This window comes from Thermobia domestica, chromosome 9, assembly GCF_964235325.1.
Source record: "Thermobia domestica chromosome 9, izTheDome1.hap1.1, whole genome shotgun sequence".
Lineage (NCBI taxonomy): Eukaryota > Metazoa > Arthropoda > Insecta > Zygentoma > Lepismatidae > Thermobia > Thermobia domestica.
Window position 1 is genome coordinate 169,180,128 of NC_137462.1, and position 23,579 is coordinate 169,203,706.

Consider the following 23,579-nt stretch of genomic DNA (forward strand, 5'->3'; position numbering starts at 1 on the left):
TATTAATTTGTGTTGAAACTTTATTGTCAAAAATAAGTATTAACGGAATAAAAGATTTAGTATAAATGTATTCATGTAAAGGAAACTAAATAATGTTATATATACATACGAGGGTTGATCAAAATGTATAGGACATAATTAATGGAATATTGTTCTTATAAACGGACCAGTGGTTCTTAAATATAAAAACCAAGATCCCTTGTAACTTTTATATTCAGTCCCATCGTCGGGCGACATTTTTATACAACGAGATACTTTGTATAAATTGATAATTACTTGTATTTATGCAGAAAGTGCTTCTACATAAGCACTATACCAAATATAATGTTAATTTAAAAAGAACAAAAGAAGAATGTTTTCAAAATGTATAAGATATATACATTATTGTATAATTAGTTGCTATGTAGTTGTTGATAGATACCTAACAAACATGTACGATTGCAATACAGTCTATGTACATATTCGTTCAAAGAGAATCAACGAATAAAATTGTTTAAAACGTATCATCGTTTTGTAATTTCAATATAAAAGGTGAGAATACTAGTAAATGTAATCACGGAAGATATTTTAATGTGTAAACAAATACTACCACTCAAGATCTACTTATATTATTAGCCGAACCAGGTTGACGACTACCGTTGGTGAGTCGTTGTAAGCCTAGGACACCTCCAGTGCTTTTAACCAAACTTGTTACATACAATATATGGGGAAAAATGACGTGTAAAAATAATCGAAAACGACTGATACTACCGAAGTGTCGAATCCAAAGGTCGTTGATTAAAAAGAATCCAAATCAATACAAATTATTTTTTTCTATGTAATAGAAGATTGGAATAAATGTGCGGGCAGCGCTGGGCAAACGAGCTTCTAATTTTATAAATTTCTGGTACCCCAAAATTGAAATATGTACTATCAAATATTTCAACAATATTACATATTTTACAGTCTTTTGCTATATATTTATGTACTATTTTGCTATATATATTATACATATATATACATAAAAATTCGTAATCCGGATTTTAGTAATAATACTGTAAAGTACCTTAGCAAAGCGAGAGAGAATTCATTACATGATATTTGATAAATGTACCGTATTTTATATATTTTATAACTATCTTAACACTTCTATAGTTGTAATTTCTTGAATAGTCCTTTGAATTCAGGAACTAGAGCAGTGCTTTAAAGAGACTTGAGTCAATAGTCAAAACGCTTAAAACAAACGAATAAGCTCGAAATACTATAATAATAATAATAATAATAATAATAATAATAATAATAATAATAATAATAATAATAATAATACCAACAGACCAGCCTTGGGTTCAGTGGTTGAGAGTTAACTTGGGATTCTGGGATAGATCTCAACCACCGACTATCCCGAAAGGACTTTATCCTGGTTTTCCCAGTCACAACAGGTGATTATCGAGATGGTATTTTAAATATCCAGAAGCTTGCCGCTACTTTGCTCAAGTTTATCAATTGCAGAAACAGTATAGAAAAATCTCTTTTCTACCTCCACTTTCCTAGGTACCACTTCTCTGTTAAAAAATAAATAAAAAAGTGAACTTTTTTGCGTCTGTCCATTGCAACCACCACAACACGATAAGAGTCACAAGGTTTTGTTTCTTCAGTTGCACAGCAACCCTGCTCGCATATTTTTCATTCACGGCAAAACGCTGCGTAATATGAAAGGATACACTTCTCACGCGGCAAATTGCCGCGAGCGGCGATGGCAAATCGCTGCCTGAATATGAAAGAAGCGTTACTCTCTGTAACGATTACTATTAAAATCGGAAGTGGTTGGTGTTTGTTACTTCCGGTTCTAGTAGAGTGGAGAGAACTATATTCTTGGGACGCTTGATTACAGAAAACCGCTTCTTCCTATCCATTACGGTTTATTTTCTACGACGATCAAGTTAAAACCGGAAGTAGTTGATTTTTGCCACTCCCAGTTTAAACATGATGTTAAGAGGTAAAGCGGACACTATTCTTAGAACGCTAAGTCAGTTAAAAAATAAACTTCGCTATCTCCTATCATTTTTGGTCTTCATAGATTAATATTGGAACCGGAAGTTGTAGTGAATTTCTATTACTTTCAGTTTTAATAGAGTTAAGAATGGAAATGAAACATATTCTTGGGACACCTAATCGAAACCAGGAAACCATTAATCCATTTCTTGCTATCTATTACAGTTTTCTGTCTACAGCTATCACTGTTCAAACCGGAAATGGTTTATTTCTGCCACTTCTGGGTTTAGTAGAGTGATTAGAATAGATATGGAATATATTCTTGGGACACTTATTTAAATACAGGAAACCGTTTCTCGCTGTTACCATTTTCACTATATAACAACCAATCTTAAAACCGGAAGTAATTTCTACCATTTCCGGTTTGAATATGGGATTCAGAGAAGATAGCACCTATTTTTAGAGCACTAAATCGAGTTCATAAAACCACTGCTTGCTATCCCTTAGCATTTTTGCTCCATGTAAATCACTATTGAAACCGGAAGTCGTAGATTTCTAGCATTTCCGGTTTTAGTACAGACTTAAGAATGAATACGAAACGTATTGTTGAGACGCTAAATCGATTGAAGGGAACTGCTTCCCTCTATCTATTGCCGTTTCTACTTCATAGCGATTAACTTTAAAACCTGGGCCGCGGTGGCTCAGTGGTACAGTGTTCACCTCTGGTGCTTGGGGTCCCGGGTTCGATCCCAGCCCCCGCCAAGTGAACTTTGTGGCGAACAAACGCCGCGTGCGTGGGTTTTCTCGGGGTTCTTCCGTTTCCTCCCACTTCCTTTATTCCATCATTTCATTCATTTCTAATTATCATCGTCTCCGTTAGCCTATCCGGCATAACCGTAGGACGTAAAGCTTAAAGTTCCTCCTTAGCCAATGTCCCAATTAGCTTCTCTTCCTCTTCTTAATAATACCTAAAATTGTTCTTTTCTCCCCCACCATTTCTAACACATTCTCATTCGTTCGTTTTCCGCTCGTCCAGCTAATTCTGTCCATTCTTCTCCACACCCACATTTCAAAAGCTTCTTGTCATTTTTCATAACTTTTGAGAAATGTCCATGTATCCGCTCCGTACAGTACAATGTTTCACACGAAGTATATTGTAAGTCTTTTTCTCAGCTCTTTCTTCAACGCTCTACAAAATAGTATTTTCCTTCTCGTAAAGGCTTCTTTGCCATTTGTATCCTTGCTTTTATTTCACGTTAGCACTTTATATCATCCAATAGATTTATTATAACTAATAAAAAATATATAGTAACACATGTTCAAAATTCTGTCTTCAGTATGCTTAATACACATGTTATATTTATATTTTGTATTTTTTTTTCTCTAGAGGATTTTTCCTTCTCGTTATGCAGTAGATAATTGTCAACAATAACGTGAATAGAGGGAATAATTTAATAAGATTTAAAAATGAGCACTCGAGGATATTCACATTCCCTTGATATTTTTATAATAATGGGACACATAAATTATTGACGTCCAGTTTTATACATTATTACCTTCCAGCAGTTGAAAAAAAATGGTTGCAGATTGTGTAGTGAAAGAGAGAGAGAGATGGATATAGAAATGCTCTTTTTAAAAAATATTAACTGCCTCCAGAGAAATCAGCCGTAAATCGAACGTAAATAAAAAAAGAGACAACAGATGAAAACAAAAAAATATGTATTTAAAAACAAAACAAAATTGACAGAGGTTAAATTTCATTTGGTAGATACATTGTAATAAACGTCCAAATAAACAAATAAATAATAATCTTACATAAAGCGACAATTCATTAAATCGGAATTACACTGCTTTTTTTTAAAAAAATCGCCTTGGTATTGTACAGTTGTAAATAAAACTGTATGTATCAAATAAATGTTCCCAACATATGTCCACACAACGTTATATTCAATGTTTTATGCAATACATCTCCTCATATACGAGAGAAACCATTAACCAAGTTTCACACAAATGTTTAATTTTAAATAACCAAAAGTAAGTAAGTACCATTTTCAGATACGAGTTTGATTAATGAGTTTTTTTTTTCATAATTTTGAAATTAATGACGAAACAAAAAAATTTAGAACAGAAATACTTAAAGGTACAAGTTAGTTTATTTAATCCATAACTGATGTTACATCATGCAAGTAATATGGGTTCAACCATTACGAGAAGACAAAAGATGTAATCTGCTAGATAGCAGCGTTATCTTTTACCATACTGTACATAAATAAATAAATAAACAAATAAATACAATGTGTCAGCAGTTGGCAACAGCTGAAAAACATTTTAGCACCACACGAAAATTTGTTACGTTGTTTCAAGTGAGTTACTCCACTTGGTAAAAATGAAATGAAATCTTTAAGTTTAACGTCCCACGATTATACCCTTTATACTAAGGGAAACAGATGATTAAAACAAGTGAACGATGATAGATGAATTGGTGGAATTAGAATGTGGAAGGAAACGGGAGTATCCTCAGAAAACTCACGGATACACCCCGCTTCGTAAAAGAGAGGGTTAATCATTTGTATAGAATATCCTCCATTCACTGTCATGACAGAATGGTGATAATGTTAGGTGTTATAGCAAGAGAATATAATATTGGTTTTAGTCAAGCACACGAAAGAAAAAAATGTAATTTGATTCCACCGTAAGTAACTACACTGTAACGGTCTACACATAAATGATAAAAGTGTACTTAAATTATAATCATTGTAAAAAAAATGTAAATTGCATGCAGAACATATACGCAGTCTTGGTAAGAGAAAGATTGTCATAGCAACAGGTGTACCGAAAGCAATACGGGTTCACTTTAGGCACGTAAGTTGTATTCTGTTCACCATATTTTGTATCCTCCGTTACATTTTCGTATAATTTTCAATTTATGGAATTTCCTTTTATTCGTTTATATATATAAATACAAAACAAAATAATATTATAACGAAGCCGAAAAATTTTTATGCTTCCCACCGAGAATTGAACCCATGACAAAGTGCTAAATATTATTTGGCAACAAGACAGTAGAATAAACATTATACCGTTGAAATATATTCCTTATCTGTTTTTTTTTTTTCCTTTCTTTCTTCGGTTTGTTTAGTTTCTTGGGGGGAAATATGGACATAAGGAAGTATTCTCATAAAATTGCCTTTACATCGAATAGATTTGGAAATTCTAAGTTTTCTAACACGTTCGGCAACAAAAATAATTTCTGAAAATTCGCAGTCGCAGGTGTTACTCAACGCTTTCACCCAACCCAAGGATGAATGAAACCAGCAAACGACACTCCTGGAGGCTGCGTCTTTCCGATGTTCTACATGGCAAGGGGAATAGCGATCTATCAAAAATTGAAACCCGTGAGTTAAAAAATCAATATGGCGTATAAGAGAGAGAAAGAGAAACGCTCGTAAAAGACGGGAAGAAAACTACCACAGAAACATCACAGGACGCGATAAATTTATGCTTCTTCGCAGGAAAACTGACGAATACGAATCTTATTTTTTGTACTTTCCTTTTTTTTATAAAGAAAAATAATATACTTTATCTACGAAACAATCACTCCATTTTTAGTAAGTGCTGAACATTCTATGCGTATGGTAATGATGTAAATTTAATAGGGGATGATAGGACAACAATACAAAGAAATGCAGAGATCCTATTAAACGATTGCAGCGACATGGGTTTAGAAGTAAATGCAGAGAATACTAAATACATGGAAGTTCGTCGGAATCGTATTATGGCAAATTATGGATGCGTTAAAATATTAAATAATACTTTTGATAAAGTGGATACTTTCAAATATCTAGGATGAATATTAACAGACGAAAATCATATTCACGAAGAAATTAAATATCGACTAAAGGTAGGCAATTCGTGTTATTATTCAGATCAAAATATTTTGTCGTTGCAAATTCTGTCGAGAAATTTGAAGCTTAAAACATATAAAACGATAATCTTGCCTATTGTTCTGTATGGTTGCGAAACATGGTCTCTTACTCTGACGGAAGAACATAAACTGAAAATACTTGAGAACAAGATCCTGAGACGAATATTCGGACCCAAGAGGAACGGAAATGGGAATGGCGGAAACTTCATAACAAGGAACCATATAATTTGTAGGGTTTATCAAATATTGTTAGTCATCAAATCTAGGAGGCTCAGGTGGACAGGTCATGTAGCCAGGACAGAAGAAAGTAGGAACGGTTTCAAAGTCTTAACGGGAAGACCAATCGGATAACGACCATTAGGAAGATTTAGACGCAAATGGGAGGACAATATTAAGACGGATCTCGCAGAAATAGGAATACAAAGTAGAAACTAGATCCTGTTGGTTAAGGATAGAATTCAGTAGAGAGCTTTTGTGTATGCGGCATTGAACTTCGGGTTCCATAGGCCATAGAGTTAGTTAGTTAGTTAGTTAATTGAACATTCTAAGTTATGAGGTCTTATGAAAAGTAATATATACGGTATTTAAAACAAAGTTTATAGTTAGTAACATAGTACAAACATTCAAGGCGATCATCATGTAATATATAAGGCGCAGAATAAATTGAAGATGCTGCACATTCAGAAACTGGTACATATATACAGTATGTAAGACTATAAGACATAAGATATGACATTAATGTAACAAGTCTAATAGACTTTCAACTCGATTGTGCTTTAAACTTCCTATTACTTTCAACGTAACTTCCTATTACTTTCAACGTCATTATTATCATCACTATCATTATATTCAGCCATTTCTAGCAAATCATTTGACGTAAATTTAAAATCGTGTATACGCTACACATCTCTAGTGATATCTTTGTTGTGATGTAAAAGTTGCAGTCTTTATTACCTCCCACCACCTTCAGTCTTCTCCTCTCCCTTGTTTTCTTTATACTATATCTTCTATCACATCCCTCAAAATAAAATTTCTTCCCAAACAAGTGCCTCAACCACTTTTTAACTACCGTCAACATATTTGTTTTTTCCAAATTTTTCCTACATTTTTCTTCATTGGATTCTTGCTCCACCCAGTTAATTTTCCGCATTTCCAATTTCAAAGGCATTCAGCTGTTTTCATCGATTAAGAGTTAATGATAATTTTTACATTATTACATTTCATTTATCATAGTGTATACTGTTATCTTGCTTTTGTCATAAAAAGAAGAAACTTGATCGGGGTAGATTTTAGTATTGGTTTCGTCTTAGTAGATGGAGTGCTTTTGAGTCTGTTCTGTTTGCCACAAATGACATAATTTTTAACAACATTAAAGATGAGCTTTTGTCGATTTCCTCCAAAATTACATTTCATGATTTACAGTCAAACATATCAATTTATTCAACCTGATAACATCTATCAATTGATATATATATATATATATATAGGTCGTTCAGAGCACAAGGGAATTACCAAAGTTGTGAGAAAAAGACAAAGTTTGTACGGCACACTATAAGTGGAAAAAATTACACTTTTTTAAAACATTATAACAGTTATTTATAGTGCTTTAAATTCTAGCTACTGAACCTTAATTTTTGTTTCTATTAATGTTCAAATTATCTTGTCTTCCAAAGACAATATTAAATAAAAGTTCGCGCTCTTGTATTTCAGTTGCACTTTTTTTTACACTTTTTTTCTAATGTATTTACACATTTTCCCAATATGATCATAAACTTATTACTTCCGCCTCAGTGCAGTCCCGTTAGGCGACAGCTATTAACTAGGAAGTAATGGAAGATTGCAATATCAAACTGACCAATCACCAATCGGTATTGTTGAGTGCTTTTCTAGACCGAAGATGCAGCCCAACTGATAAAAAAAAGTCAATGAAGCGTTAAACGTTAACCTGATTTAACATTAATAGTTTTTCCAGACTTCCATTGAAATGTTATCTGTCTCAGCAACTTTGAGAACTTGTGACTCTAACAATGTTTTGAGATTTGTTTTAGGCAAACTTTTTAATACATGAATGATCTTTTAACTTTTTAGTAAATGATGTATTTAGTTTTGGTACTGTTTTTTATGAATGTTTACATTTGAAATTACGTTTTTTCTACTTTTTTAAAATCAAAACTTTACCTTTCTTACCAACATTTTGTACCTAAAATTCCTACCTCTTGTGATTTACAATATTATTAGTAAGTACCCTTCCTGTTGGCAGATCCTGAGACAATTGCTGTTTTTGTTTTTGATTTTTTTTATTATCTTAGCTTCGGGTCTGGCAATGTTTTTTTCCACGTTTCTCGATCTTCTGGTTCCTCTTTTAACCCCAATATTTTATTCTATTTTTCAAATCATCGATCACTTGTGTTCTTCTTCCTGTTCCTCTCTTTCCTTCTATCTTTCCTTCTATCTTTCCTTCTATCTTTCCTTCTATGGCGCTATGAAATAGGCCATTTCTTCGCAAGATATGTTCAATTCAGTTGGCCTTCCTACGAATGATGCTGCCCGAGGCATACTCTTCTCTCCTATCAGTTTTAAAACATTTTCGTTTGTTACTCTCTCCGTCTGTTTTATCTTCCCCATCTTCTTCCCACACCACATTTCGAAATTCTCTAGATATTTCTTCCCTAACTTGCGTAATGTCCAAATATCTAAACCATACAGTCTAATACTCCATATACAGCATTTAACCAGATTCTTCTTTAGCCCAATATTAAACCTGCTAGTTACGAGTGATCTTTTCTTGTGGAATGTCTCTAAAGCTACAGCAATGCTTGACCTTAATAGTGTAGGAAGCGTCTCTTGTCAAAATACTACTTAGATATTCGAAATGATCTACCTTTTCAAGTACTCTTTGTTCTATTCTGACTCCGTAAGGACGCGTTTGACGAGATGTCTGGACATGAATCTTTTATGCTTTAAAAGGAGCTCTAGAGAGAGATCTTAAAGATGAAATATGTGCAAAATGACCCCAAAAATGAACTTGATTCCCTTGTACACTGAATGTGCCATATACCATATCTGGAACATATTGTTCTTTTATTACAATACTAATACTATAGTAGAAATTCAAAGCAGTAGCTCGATGGTAGATTTCTCACCCAGGGTGAAGGGTAGGTCTCTTGTTCAATCTCAGGTCATGTGAATATTAGGGATGGCCACAAAGTTCCGGGTCCGGCGGAACCGGTTCCGCGAGGAACCGGTTCTCAGAGATCCGGTTTTCAGAACCGGTTCTGGAACCGGTTCCGGACCTGGATCCGAAAACCCGGTTCCAAAACCGGATCTTAGGAACCGGTTCCAGACCTGGATCCGAAAACCCCGTTCCAGAACCGGATCTTAAGAACCGGTTCCAGATCTGGATCTGAAAACCCGGTTCCAGAACCGGATCTTAGGAACCGGTTCCACATCTGGTTCTGAAAACCCGGTTCCAGAACCGGATCTTAGGAACCGGTTCCAGAACTGGATCCGAAAGCCCCCAAAGACCCGTAAAGGAGGCATAAAGTTCACCTTCAAAAATAATGCAAAGAGGACCATGCGCTTGTGCCTTTCCCGCCCAGACCCGTTTGTGCCCCCAGAAAAACAATTTTGGTCCACCAGTGGGTGTTTAGCCAAATGAGTTGGCCAGTTTGCCTGTTTAACCAATGAGTTTGCCAGTTACCCAGTATATTTAGCCAAATGAGACAAGCTGCCGCCGCTTAGGAGCCTGCCTGTCGCTTCCACCATTTCATCTAGCATACTGTTCACAGCTTGCCAGCAGCTCGGGTTTAGCGTAGGGATGGTCACAAAGTTTAGGTTCCAGCGGAACCGGTTCCGCGAGGAATCGGTTCTGTTTTCAGAACCGGTTCCAGACCTGGATCCGAAGAACCGGTTCCAGACCTGGATCCGAAGAACCGGTTCTAGACCTGGATCCGAAGAACCGGTTCTAGACCTGAATCCGAAGAACCGGTTCTAGTCCTGGATCCGAAAAACCGGTTCCGGAACCGGATCTTCTAGAACCGGATCCGTTCAGACCCGAAAACCGGTTCCACCAGGAACCGGTTCTGGCCATCCCTAGTGAATATGGTGTGAGTGAATTTCATCATTGTTCTTCTACTCCCCTCACTTCATATTATTTCATAATTCCTCACTTATTCTTATTTATCACTAGCAGCGTTCACCCCGCTTCGCTGCGGTCACCCCGGAACGCAATAAACTTTGTTACTTAGATAATTTTTACTTTTTCGCTTTCAAGTGATATGATAAAAACCATAGAAGATTGCAGTAAATCTTAACATTATATCGCCTGTCATTTATGTTAACCCGCCCCGCTTCGCTGCGGTCATCCCGGTGCTGGCATATTGTAAAAGTGTCTGTAAAAATAAGCAAATCAATTAAAAAATTTTAAACAGAAGATTCAAGCTATTTTCCGCTGTATATCGCCTGTCATTTATGTTAACCCGCCGAGTGACACGGTCATGCGGGTTGCATATAAATACGTTTATTTTTACCTATGATGAACTAACAAAGGATTTGTGGACACCTGAATGGTCAATTATCTCAAGACACTGGTAATTAAAAATTAAAGTGATATGATAAAAACCATCTAGGGTCCAAATCCTAATAACCCCCCAAAAATGAAAGAAATTGGTTCAGCCGTATTAGCGTGATGAGCGGACAAAGGATTTTGTACGTTCTCTTTTATATATATAGATCAGTCTCCTTTACATTGCAGGATACAAGTGTGAAAATTTAAAAGAAAAAAATCTTTATATCAGTTGCTCATTTGCCGTTGCTTTACTGCTCGAATAATCATTTCCGCAAGCTGGAAACAGATAATATATTAAGAATTCATCATTGTTTCTTTTTTTTTCAGAATAATTGATAATACTAAAGATGCACTGAGAATTGCAAAAATTGTAGGTGGCGTACTTAAAAAGATAAGTTACATGCGTAATTCCTGTAGTTTTTGGACTTAACGTACAGCAGACGTATAACTGAAAACGCATGTTTTATAATACTTTCTGTATAAGTGTTCCATCTATACGTACTTTCCATATGAAACAATGTAGCCGGTTAGGATCTCACATACAAATGGACGTATATAACATATAGCCGACGAAGGTAACATAAGTATATGCATGTGATATACGGAAAACTGTTAGATGTCAGACATCCTGCAACGGCATGATGTAACATCTAACAGCGTCTATGTAGCATATGGATAACGTATGCTCCGTACTGATTTCTATAGTAAACAAGAGGATACCGTATATTTGCACAATATACCGCTGTCCGGAGAACGGATTTTTTCTCTGTATGTTTCGATTCATCAAACGATATTTTTAAGTATTAAAATATATCGAGAGCTCACATCGATCTACTATATATTAATAATATTGTTTTGGATATTTCAATCTTCTTGAAGATTTTATACATCAATGTACTGTGAACATTCGTTGGTATCGATCTTGTACTTTGAATATCACATATTTTAGGCACTACCATTTTGTAACAGTCAAGAGGAATATGAGAAGATCCTCAACCACCTAACGAGTGCCAGTACTTTCGGAATGAATTGATCGACTTTTATGCAACTTGGTATTTTAGCTTTAAATCGATATTTTGATACAGCCATTTCCAATTGTATGATCTGTGAAGTCACAGTTTTCTGCTCGGATTCTCAGCAAATCTCTCTCAGAGAGCAAGGATAAGACAGCAAACCTCACACAGAGCTAGGAGAAGGCAGCAAACCTCTCACACAGAGTAAGGAGAAGGCAGCAACCTCCACATAGAGCAAGAAGGCAGCAACCACCACACAGAGCAAGGAGAAGGCAACTAACCTAGCGTTGATAGAGGACTATGGTGGCCGGCAAACAAGGCGTAGTCGATTGTTTTGCAGATATACTAGTCATGAATTCATGATTAATCGATAGAACATTGCTCACATTTATTTCTTATTCTATTCCAACTACCTCGTTCCCTCATATTTTTCTCAACCTGTTCTTTTTCTCCTAACTCTGATCGTAAAAGTCAGCTTCTACTTCATACACTGGCAAATTGGAAATGTGTATTTTAATAGATTAACAAATTTAGAAGAAACGTCACTGAGAAGTCAACTGTGGAATTGAATTTGTGCTTTTTTTTAGTTCGTTATGTTTTCTTATCAAACCGATTAAAAAAGTAAAAACCTATTGCGCTAAATTACACTAACAGTTAGAACAGTTTAGTGTAGTCATTATTCAGGATCAATTAGGACCGAAAATTCTGTTATGCTTGGAAATAGGTTTGGTGTTTCTTCTCTCTCCATCACACACAAAATAAAAAGCAGAAACATCTTTCTCAATCCTTTTATTTCGTTTCTAAGAATAAGCAAGCACACTTCTCTTCCTCGTCCATCTTGTAAAAGTCTCCTTGCAACCACCCACCGAGTGATAAATTAAAACCTCTAAGAAGAGTTCTGGTGACATACAAGGAATGTACTGAGACCAGATTTATTTTCCCCCTCTAACAACAAAAGGGAGGAAAAACAATGATATACGAAAGAAAAGACAAACTTTTCTGTTGTCTGTTGCAGTTTCCCCGAAAAGAATGTCGTTGTGCACTGCATTTTCCATCAACAAAGAGAGGGTAGGAAAAATCTGCAGTTTGTGAAACCACAAAGAATTCTCAACTCCTGAAGCGCTCTCTGCTTTTGTGGTCTCGTCTCCGTAAAGTGATACACGTGACAAACCACCAATGCTATGTCATAAATCAACGGCTCACCATAGTCTCCTTCCTTTGGAGTAACTATGCGAGGCATTCTCAAAGATTCTTTCGCTCCTGTTTGGTAACGATTTCTCCCCAACCCCCCCATACCTTACCCCCCTGTTGCTCCATTCTTTTAAGAAGTTTTTGCAACTAGCTTTCAGGAAGATCCATTGATGGCACCGAGATTTGATGACTATATAAACTCTTTCTCTAGGTAGTTTGAAGAAACTATTTTCTAGCTTTTCGGTAATAAAACTTTTTTATCCTTTCTTTAAAAATCTTCTTTTAACTATGCAATATGAATTCCTTTTAAGGTCCATAAACCCACTTTCTTTATACTGAGTGACAATCAGTTTAATAACCACTACTCTACGACTTTTGCATCTTTCATTTTTTCCATCCTGCTGTTGGATATAAAAGGCTATCTCTTTGATTCCTCTCTAGACTCATTAGAACATTTTTCTGTTTAAGTACAGTGTAATGAATGCTAAAGCTCTAACTTTCCACATGTCTCAGGTGTAAGAAGCAGCATCCTTGGTCCACATATTAATATGAGTAGGTTTTCAAGGGTGAAGGATACAGTCAATGGTTGGTCAATGATTATATTACTATATTCAATGCATTGTTTGTAAACATCTTACTCTGACACTCTGATAATTAAGTCATTTGTAAGCATCCAATGTGAGATTCTTCTATCCCCACAACAACATCAATGTTGCTTTAACTCTCATCACAATATTGTCATTTTGAGACTTTCTAGAATATATCGCAATAATCACAAGAATTAAGCTATTTGTAAGCATCCAATGTAAGATCTTTCTACCCCCACAACAACATCAATGTTGCTTTAACTCTCATCACAATATTGTCATTTTGAGACTTTCTAGAATATATCGCAATAATCACAAGAATTAAGCTATTTGTAAGCATCCAATGTGAGATCTTTCTACCCCCACAACAACATCAATGTTGCTTTAACTCTCATCACAATATTGTCATTTTGAGACTTTCTAGAATATATCGCAATAATCACAAGAATTAAGCTATTTGTAAGCATCCAATGTGAGATCTTTCTACCCCCACAACAACATCAATGTTGCTTTAACTCTCATCACAATATTGTCATTTTGAGACTTTCTAGAATATATCGCAATAATCACAAGAATTAAGCTATTTGTAAGCATCCAATGTGAGATCTTTCTACCCCCACAACAACATCAATGTTGCTTTAACTCTCATCACAATATTGTCATTTTGAGACTTTCTAGAATATATCGCAGTAATCACAAGTCTAAAATTGTGGGGAAGGTAGAACGCTATAATCTTTCACATACCTCTCAACGCATACAAATGTCTCCACTTAAAAGCACTAATTTGCAGCATTTATTCTTTTAGTGTGAGATTCGAACTGGCACAGAGGTACGGGAATCTTATCTGTTGCAACAAACAATATTTGCGTAATTCTCTGTGGTGAGAACGTTTATATCCTGCACTTACAAGGTGGGTGGAAAATACTAGATATTTTTTTAAATGTCATAAATTCTGTAAAATGGATTTTTACTTATTAGAAAAACATACCCATGTCCTTCATCACATAAGAAAGAGTATGTTAAATCTTAACATAGGCAATATTTATTATTATTATTATTATTATTATTATTATTATTATTATTATTATTATTATTATTATTATTATTATTATTATTATTATTATTTATGCATGGTAAGTGTTTCCGGTGGTATTCTGTGAAATTCATTACATTTCGAGCCAGATTAAATACAAACATTTCTTAAACTTGCTCACATTCATGCACAACTGTGATCGAAGTAAGTACTTTTCTGTTAACTCGCTAATACTAGCAAGTTGTTTGAATTTGGCCAAGTCAAGTGAATATATCACCGGCAGAGGAAGAAGAATATTCTATTTGAACTGTGAGAAACCATTGGGGCTTAATTATTGGACAGATCTTAAGGAAAACAAATTTTTAAAATCTTTCAAAAAGTGTCCTTTAAATATCTCGGGTAGTCGTTCAACCAATCAGAGATAAGCATTTATTGACATTTTCCAGTTTGGACCCTTTTCCAATTTTGTTAACATATTTAAGTTGTGTACTTTATTATGTATTCTAGTAACTGCTGAGTACAATATTGTTCTTACAAAAACAGAATATTATTCGCAATTCTACCAGAGGGAAGTTATAGTTATCATTTCACAGGAAAATATAATGCAATAATAGACAATTGACTTATCTATGTGTTACTAGAATAGTTTGAATTCAAACTGTAGCTCTGGATTCCTGTGGATAGTACTAATTAATATTTCGTATTAGAAAGGGTATGTAGTTCATTCGTCCATGTCCTTGATATTATGCCCTTGATCAAGACCAATATTTAGGGGGAAAAGCCACATTTTACGGGGAAAAGGTATTATTTTCACCAACAGGGAATTGCTGCCATGAGTAATAGCCACGAAGCCAAAGACACGAGTAATAGCCACGAAGATTATTGGTAATGTGAATTAAGTTCAAATATTAGACATACATCTAAAAAGAATTTTCTATGATTTTTCATATTGTGTATTAAATTATTTATTTATTATAGTTAATTTTCAGGTGAAAAATCAAAATACTAACTTTACGTATGATATTTACGAGATACAATAAATCTCATCGACCGTAAAAAGAAAACTACAGTTGAAGTACCGTACACTCTAAAAGTGAAAAATGTGAAAATGGCTAAAACTCAAGATATGCGAGTACACAAATCATATTTTCTTCTCTCTTCTAAACAGTAGCTGTCTCACCTTTGCTATTTATCATTTTATTTGGGCGCAAGCATTTCCCTTTTCGTCACAGGGATAGAAGTTTCATCCATTGTGAGTGTATTAGGGAAAAAGGATGCGTCGCAGAGGGTATACTTCATTAGTCAATGTTGTTGTTTCATTTTTACCCCCTTTCCTCTTTCATTGTTTTAATTCTCCCGAGACGAAGGAAGGAAGTAGAAGGGATGGGGAGAAAAAGAGAGATTGCTCATAGTGTTGCTAACTCTATCAATATTATACCATACCTAGTCAAGGACTTGTTTATAAAACTTTGTTATGCATTGATACTAATGGAGAAAGATTCATTACCATAATACTATCATATGGCCAATATTGGATACTTTCATTTTTGCTACACTATTAAGCTGATTGAGTGATTGAAGACTTTAAATATATTGGATGTGTTTTCACGTAGCCCAGTACTTAGTTTCCGTGTTTCCAGCTTCAATTCCTGCTATCTCTCAACTTTCCAAGCAAAGAGGGTAGATTCTTTTATCTTTACTGGACTTCTCTTTAAATCTAGAACATAACAGATCATTATCATATCATTGGTATTCTGACATTATTGGCAGTTCACTTGCCGCAGTTAAGAAAGTGTTCCACTAACCTTTTCTATTCACATGCGATTTTTCTGTTTTGATATCGTACATTAATTGTAGTTTAATTTGCCCTCTCCCTCTCTTTCTTCCAACCATACCCTCTAGCAAGTCCATCATGATCTAATATCTTCTTAGCCAATGTCTGAATCAATTTCTCTTCCTCTTCTTAATAAATTATTTTTTTCTCCTCCATCATTTCTAACACCTTTCCATTCGTTTTCCGCTCGGCCCAGCTAATCCTTTCCATTCTTCTCCACACTCACATAAAAGTATATTATACGTAAATATTTGTGGGATAAAAATTCAGGCATATACCAGGCATCCCGCATGTAACCAGTCCTGCCCGGCCAAAGTATACTAACATAATTATCGGTTTGCTTGGATATAAAATATCGTATCCACAGCCTATCTATCGACATTCACATCTGCGTTCGCAACATGTCTATACGCATTCGCAGATGATGAGGTAACAAATACATAGAACTTGTTTGTTCTATGTAAATTATGATTTCAAAAACACTTTCTAACATCATACACTAAGAAAATCTGTTCTCCGGACAGCGGTATATTGTACAACTATACGGAATCCTCTTGCTTAATACAAAAATCAGTATGGAGCATACGTTATCCATATGCTACACACGCACTGCCCTTAGATGTTACATCATGCTGTTGCAGGATGTCTGACATCTAACAGTTTTCCGTGTATATCAAAAATATACTTATATTACATTTCTCACCTATGTGTTATACACGTCCATTTGTATGTGAGATCCTGACGCCTATATTGTTTCATACGGAAAGTACGTACAGATAGAACACTTATAAGAACAGTATTATAAAACACGAGTTTTCAGTTATACGTCTGCTGTACGATAAGAGCAAGAACTACAGGAATTACACATGTAACCTACCTTTTTAAGTACGCCACCTACATTTTTTTTTCCTCAGTGTAACAAATGTAAATATCTCCTTTATGGTTTTTGTCAATCCTATGATGTGATATTAATAAAATTCAAGCTATATAATAAATACGATCCTTCATATTGTATTGTATGTATATTGTATATCATATTATATAGTATCCTTCATATTGTAAATACGATCCTTCATATTAAATAAAATTGAATAAAATTCACTCAGAAACAAATTTACGAATTTTCCTAGGTATAGGGCAACATGCATATTTACTTAAGGTACCCATCAACAGCAGATTTATGACCAAAAAATTGTCAAGTTGCGAAGTTGGTAATAGAGTAGAGTGCGAATTTTGCATGCAGTATTTGTATATTCTTTTTCTGAAACGATACCTATATGCTTAAAGGGTTAATGTTTGTTTTAGGTGTCTAAGGGTTTACACTCGAAGTTTTATAGTGCATAGAATTGCATATTTTGATGGATAGTGCATATTGAAGACGTTATTGCATATGAAAATTTTTATTTTATAAAGTATTTTTCAATCTTCTGGCAGTGACTGGGAAGTCCAAAATAAAAATGAAAATAACTTCTTTAAATATCAGTGAGGACTTAATTGTCAGTGAGGAAAATCTAAGCACGCGCAAACAAACCGAAGTTGTCAGCTCTTAGATTTCTCTCCTCATCTTTCAGATTTCCTGAATGAATGACTGCACTTTGCTGCAATACTTAGATCTCATTTTATCGAACCATCACCATTGTAGTACGAAATAAGGATTCCGAAGAAAAAGAGGTCGAGAAATACCAATCTTAGGCAAAGGATTAAAACTGTGGCTATTATATTTTCTGTAATATTTGACGAAAATATTTTGTAAGCGTAGGAATTTTTTCGACAAAATTTTTCGCAGAAAAAGTGATGCCATCTATTTTCGATATTCTTACACTTGTTTGCACTATATTTCAATTCAATCCTTAAGATTCTTCAAAATGACACTATTGGCGCGGGAGACCCGGGTTCGATTCCCGGCGTGAGCTCATGTGGTTTGGATTCAACGTTAATCAGTAGGTCCACGTCTTATATAGGCTCGCTGCTGAAAGGGACGCTAAGCTAAAAATCAATCAACCAAAATGACACTAAGCCAAGAACGGTTAACATCATCTTTGATCACTTTGCTGATCATTTCTTGATGCTCTTCCTTCATCCGGGAAGCACGATTGCAAGTTCGTAACATTAAAGTTCACAATGTTCTTATTCTTCGCCAACTATATTCTTATTCGTCGTAACCACATATAAATACTTTGTCACATATTTTAGTATCTCTCTATTTAATTAGAAAGAAAATGTTTTTTGTAAATGTAGTTGTTTGACAATTGTACATAAGACAGTGCCAATGGTGTATCAATAAAATAGTTCCAAATTACAAGTTATCGTGTCAGGTAATTTATTTAACCACTCCCATTTTAACAATTTACTCCAAAATACGAAAGAGTTGATGAAGCACCAAACATGTCTCAAAATTAAACATGGCTCGTATAACAAAGAACCATTGTGTTGAAATTACAGTATTTTTTATGTGTAGATGTCAAACTTCCTACATATTGGAAACGTAACTTCAAGAACTGTATAAAAAAGAAGCAATATCCCGAAATTCATTAGCGTTCAAAAACAAAGTGCAGACTATATGCAAGAATTTTATTGTAAGCACAACAAAATTTTAACAGTAAAAATTTAACATCACAGACTTTGTTATATGATAGATTTTGACATCTGAGGTGTATTCTGTGAAATCATAACCATTTCGCCTGCTGTTCTGGATCTTTAGATGTAGAATAGTATTTATGAAACACGATGGACCTTTTGAGAAGATGTGATAGAATAGTGGCGGGCATGTGATGGAGAATTTGCTGTAAGCATGCTGTTTATCTGTTAACGAGAAAACAAATATATTGAAATAAACACTCCACATTTGATTCTACCAAACGAAAAAAGTACAAAAAATTAATAGGACAATCATCACAGAAAGAACATCTCCATACAAAATCTTTCTATTGCAGCATCATCCTTTAAAATCACTGAACGATTGTTGCTAGAGACCTCTCCTATCTATGGGGATGGCAACCTTGTTGGTCTGAAGCTCCACGTGGATGCTGTAACGGAGCAACAGCGTGAAATCCTCCAGCGAATAACTTTTAAAACTAAACCATCGTTGCACTAAACATCCATCATGGAGCAAAGTAATGAAAGGGTAAATCCCGATAGGACTCAAAGTGACTCATGAGGACACCATGTCCTTTGAGGGAAAGGATATCAAGGAAGACAGAAATGTTACCCACAAACGTCACTTCTGGAAAACTAAGTCAACAACTACGAAATATGTAATAATTCGTAACTTGTTCATCCTCTGTAGAACTTGAACTCAAGTGCTGTCCAACATATAATTCTAATAAATATGATTCTCTCCTCTCTCTCTCTCTCTCTCTCTCTCTCTCTCTCTCTCTTTCTCTCTCTCTCTTTCTCTCTCTCTCTCTCTCTCTTCTCACTAAATATATAATATTATTTCTCGCTTATTTTGTTAAAACATTACACTAAAAGATAACTACAAGTTTTAACAGTGTCTAAACGCATTAGAATCATAGAAAAGATAAGCCACATATTTTTCTTATGAAAGATTGTCGAAGTTTAATAGAACGAGCTAGCAGTTTAGAATATAAAAGATGCCGCTGAGCCCAACAGTGTTTTGTTAAATCTTTCAGTATAGTCTATGTTCAAAATGGACTATATTATATTTTTAGTATGGGAAGATGAATAAACAAACAACTACATTTGAAATATTCAATGCATGATCAATCAATTAAGAAATGTCACGCCGGGAATCAAACAAATGTATTCGAGTTCGAGTTGTGGACATCATTAACCCACTATTAAATGCTGTAGAGTTTATATTTTGGCTGTTTCCGTATTCTCGGGTCACCATGTCTGTCTGGATGGGTCATCGGATCAGAGAAGCGACACACAAACCCGTATTCGTGAGCTAAGTGTCTCGGTGACCTGTTCCAATCATTGATCTCTAAGTTAAAATTCGTACTACTTCATATTAATGTGACGAGTTCTGTGTGATAACTGCCAAAAGAAGGTATTGGAATGAAGGTTTTAAGTGAGGAGATTGTTTTTTTTTTTTAAGTGTCTTTGGTATAATATTAGAAAGAAACTTAAAATGTCTTTCTGTTTGGTTTGTTTACAACGTTCTTGTTACTTGACCTCGAGATCTTTGTGGAGGAGGGCATGGTGTGGTTGTGAGTCATGATTTGTTTTCTTTCTGGAAAGAAAATAGATGTTCTTTCTTTGTAGAATGTGTTCTTTGATGACTTCAAGTAACATTTTTTGGGGGTGCTTCATTCATATATTCTGTTAAATAAGCACGAAATTAGACTGGAGTCATCTCTTTGGTATAAGTTTGTGGGAAAATAGTTTCTCAGGACTCTGAATGATCAAAATAATGGTCCGCTTACGTATTTTGAAACTGTGTTTTCTAAGGGAAAGACGAATGACTTCCACATACTATACACATAAGCACGAGTACTAGTTGTCACAAATTAGACTGGCATTACTACCAGGAACACTTCCAATGGACGATTGTTTTTCTAGCGCACTGATTGCATATGGAAAAGCCTCTTGCACATATATTAGCACATTTCTCATTCTTTTCATGGGTTTGTTAGTCACCAAATTCTTGTGTTGTACAGTCTCTATCAGCATTTACCATAAATGTTTTCTTGACTATTCCTGTATTATAAATTCAAGTGAATTGAAAGAATGTTAAAAAAAAAAAAAAAAGTCAGGAAAAATGTCTTAACCCCTAAATATATTCGAAGATACAAGTTATCTACCACAAATTTATGTATGGTTTGCAATCGAAATCTTGCTGTTTAACGACCCAAGATCAAGCCTATTAGACTAAGGGGGACGGATGATTAAGGTAAGTGAAAAATGATGGAATAATGGTGGAATGAGAGTGTGGGAGGAAACGGAAGTACCCCGAGAAAAATCACGGGCATGATGTTTTCAATCACAAGCTTACTTGCCCGGGAATCGAACCAAGGACACCACACACCAGAGGTAAGCGCTCTACCACTCAGCCACAATGCCCCCAGGTTTGCAATCGAATCTTCTGTCCTTCAAACCATTGCTACCAGTAAGCCAATGTCACCTTATGAAAAAAAAAATAATCTGCACATTCAAATGTTCATGTACTTTTTTAAAAAGAAAAATCTAAGCAGAGACTTTTTTAAAAGAAAGTCTAGTTTACAAATTAATTGAATGGATGGGAGATACTTGACTTCCAACCGTTCTATTCGAACAAATATTTTAATCCATTTACCGAACAGATAGGTAAGATCTGTATACCACATGGCATGGTTAGGGTGACTAGTACCTTTTCTCTGTAGCTGGAAAGGATATATAAAAAACTAGACATTAGGGAGTTAGGATAAAGGAACAGATTGAGAGCACAATTTTAAGTATAACGTAGAACTAAATAATTATGACTCCATTATACAGATAGGCACTTACAAAACCTATCAATATTCGTCTGACATTAAGAAAACTGATAAGAAACCAAATCTGAGATCAAGAACTGACTATATTATTGGAGTTATAGGCCCATCCGGAATTAGTTAAGAGGAAACTATACACGAGGGAGTTTTATATAACGTTGTACAGTTGCATTTATAGTTAATCTTGGCTTGGATCTTTTAAATGTACGGTAGCAGGTTTAAGGAATTTCGAACACACGAGATAATTTTAAACAATTGAGATGGTATCTTGATTTTTATTTGAAAATTTCATTCAATTATATATGATCAGTTTCATTGATTCTGTTAGGTCCTTTGTCTGCAGGGAGACTACCTCTATAATAGTCTTTAGGACAAGACCTACAGTTTAAAGTGGTATTTGAACCCTATAGTGCGCTCGTTCGATGGTCTCCAACCGCGACCACACGCACCAAAGCACACACTATAGCCACTAGACTGGAGTGGATGTCATTATATTATTAGTATTAGTAGCAGTAGTATCAGCAGCACTTAAACTATTACTTTTCTATTTCTTTAGTTACTTTAGAGGTGATGAAAACCCTACACTTCATCCTGCTTACGATACAGATCGAAGTTAAGCTTCTTTTGATGCATTGTTTCTCATAACATTAGGAGAATATCCACTAAAATGAATGATTATTCATTGAAGTTTTGCGCCCGTTTACAGTAGAGAGGCTATATGAGGCTTGGACCTACAATTTCAGAATTACACTACCACTGCTTTTAAATTCTAATACTCTCCCATCAAGAATCGAACTCGGAACCACATGCACCAAAGCTGTGTGGGCTAGCCAAAACTTTCAGTAATCAAGCCAAAAATTCCAAGTGTGGTAAATAATATAGTAGCTACAAGGAATATTTTTATTTCACAATTCACAATTAAAAGTATACAAAAACAAAGATTGCCCTTCTATGGTAAAAACAACAAAGAACAGTAAAATGATTAGTTATAGGGATAAATATTTCGCATTAAAATACAGTATTCGTTAAACGAATAATTCATCTGTCACTAAATATAAAGGTTTATCGATTGTCGCTTATACTTCCTTAGTCACTGAAAACTAAAAGTTAACTCAGCAGTTTTCACCTGCTCTAGCCAAATAATTCTTTGGAAGATGAACAACTGTTGAAACAGCCCAAAAAGTCATCTGGCAGCAGCCGTTCTTTTGCCGCCCGCACCATCCACCCTCATCATCAACTTAGATTAAATTTCCTCCATATTTTGCCAAGACAATTCCAGTGGCTTTAGCACCCGCAGTCGTGCCGCCAAGAAAATGAATGGAATTACGAAACGCGTCAGGTTGGAATGTAGTACACTTCAAAATTAAACGTAACGACTAATTCTTGTTACAAACTAAAGTCTCGTTAATAGCTTCTGCTACAACTTCGTTTACTTCAAAAAACCAGACTGCAACTGGAGATTCTACTACAGCAGATGTTGCTGATACTGTGAACATTGATTATTTTTCTGTATTATCTATTGTTTTCATTGGCAAGATCTCTTACTTACCCTCAAAGGCAAATAAAATAAACCTCTTAAATTTAAATATATACTAATTTATAACCTCCTAATTTTGAAAGCAAATATTTTAACCTAGCTGTGAATTTATGGCATTTAAAACTAAACACAAAAACTCTCTGTCATTACGGAGACTCAGTGGTAGAGCATTCATCTTTGCTGCGAGAGGTCTGTTGGACAAGAAGTACTTCAAAATATCCGTGACATGTTTTATTTACTTGGTTATCGTAGAGAATCTGTGTAAACATCTGTGTAAACAAACCATGTTACAATATTGTCAGTGTGGTAATATTGAATTGATTATGGATTTTGTTATATCGTCGCTATGCCTCGAAGAACCACAACTTTTCAGGAAAAGCAAAAAACATTCCAAACTTAAAATTTTGCCAAATACACGGAAACACTTGAAACATGTAATAAAATTGGTTCTGCATATATTATGCACTAGACATTGTTGTAGCTTGCTTC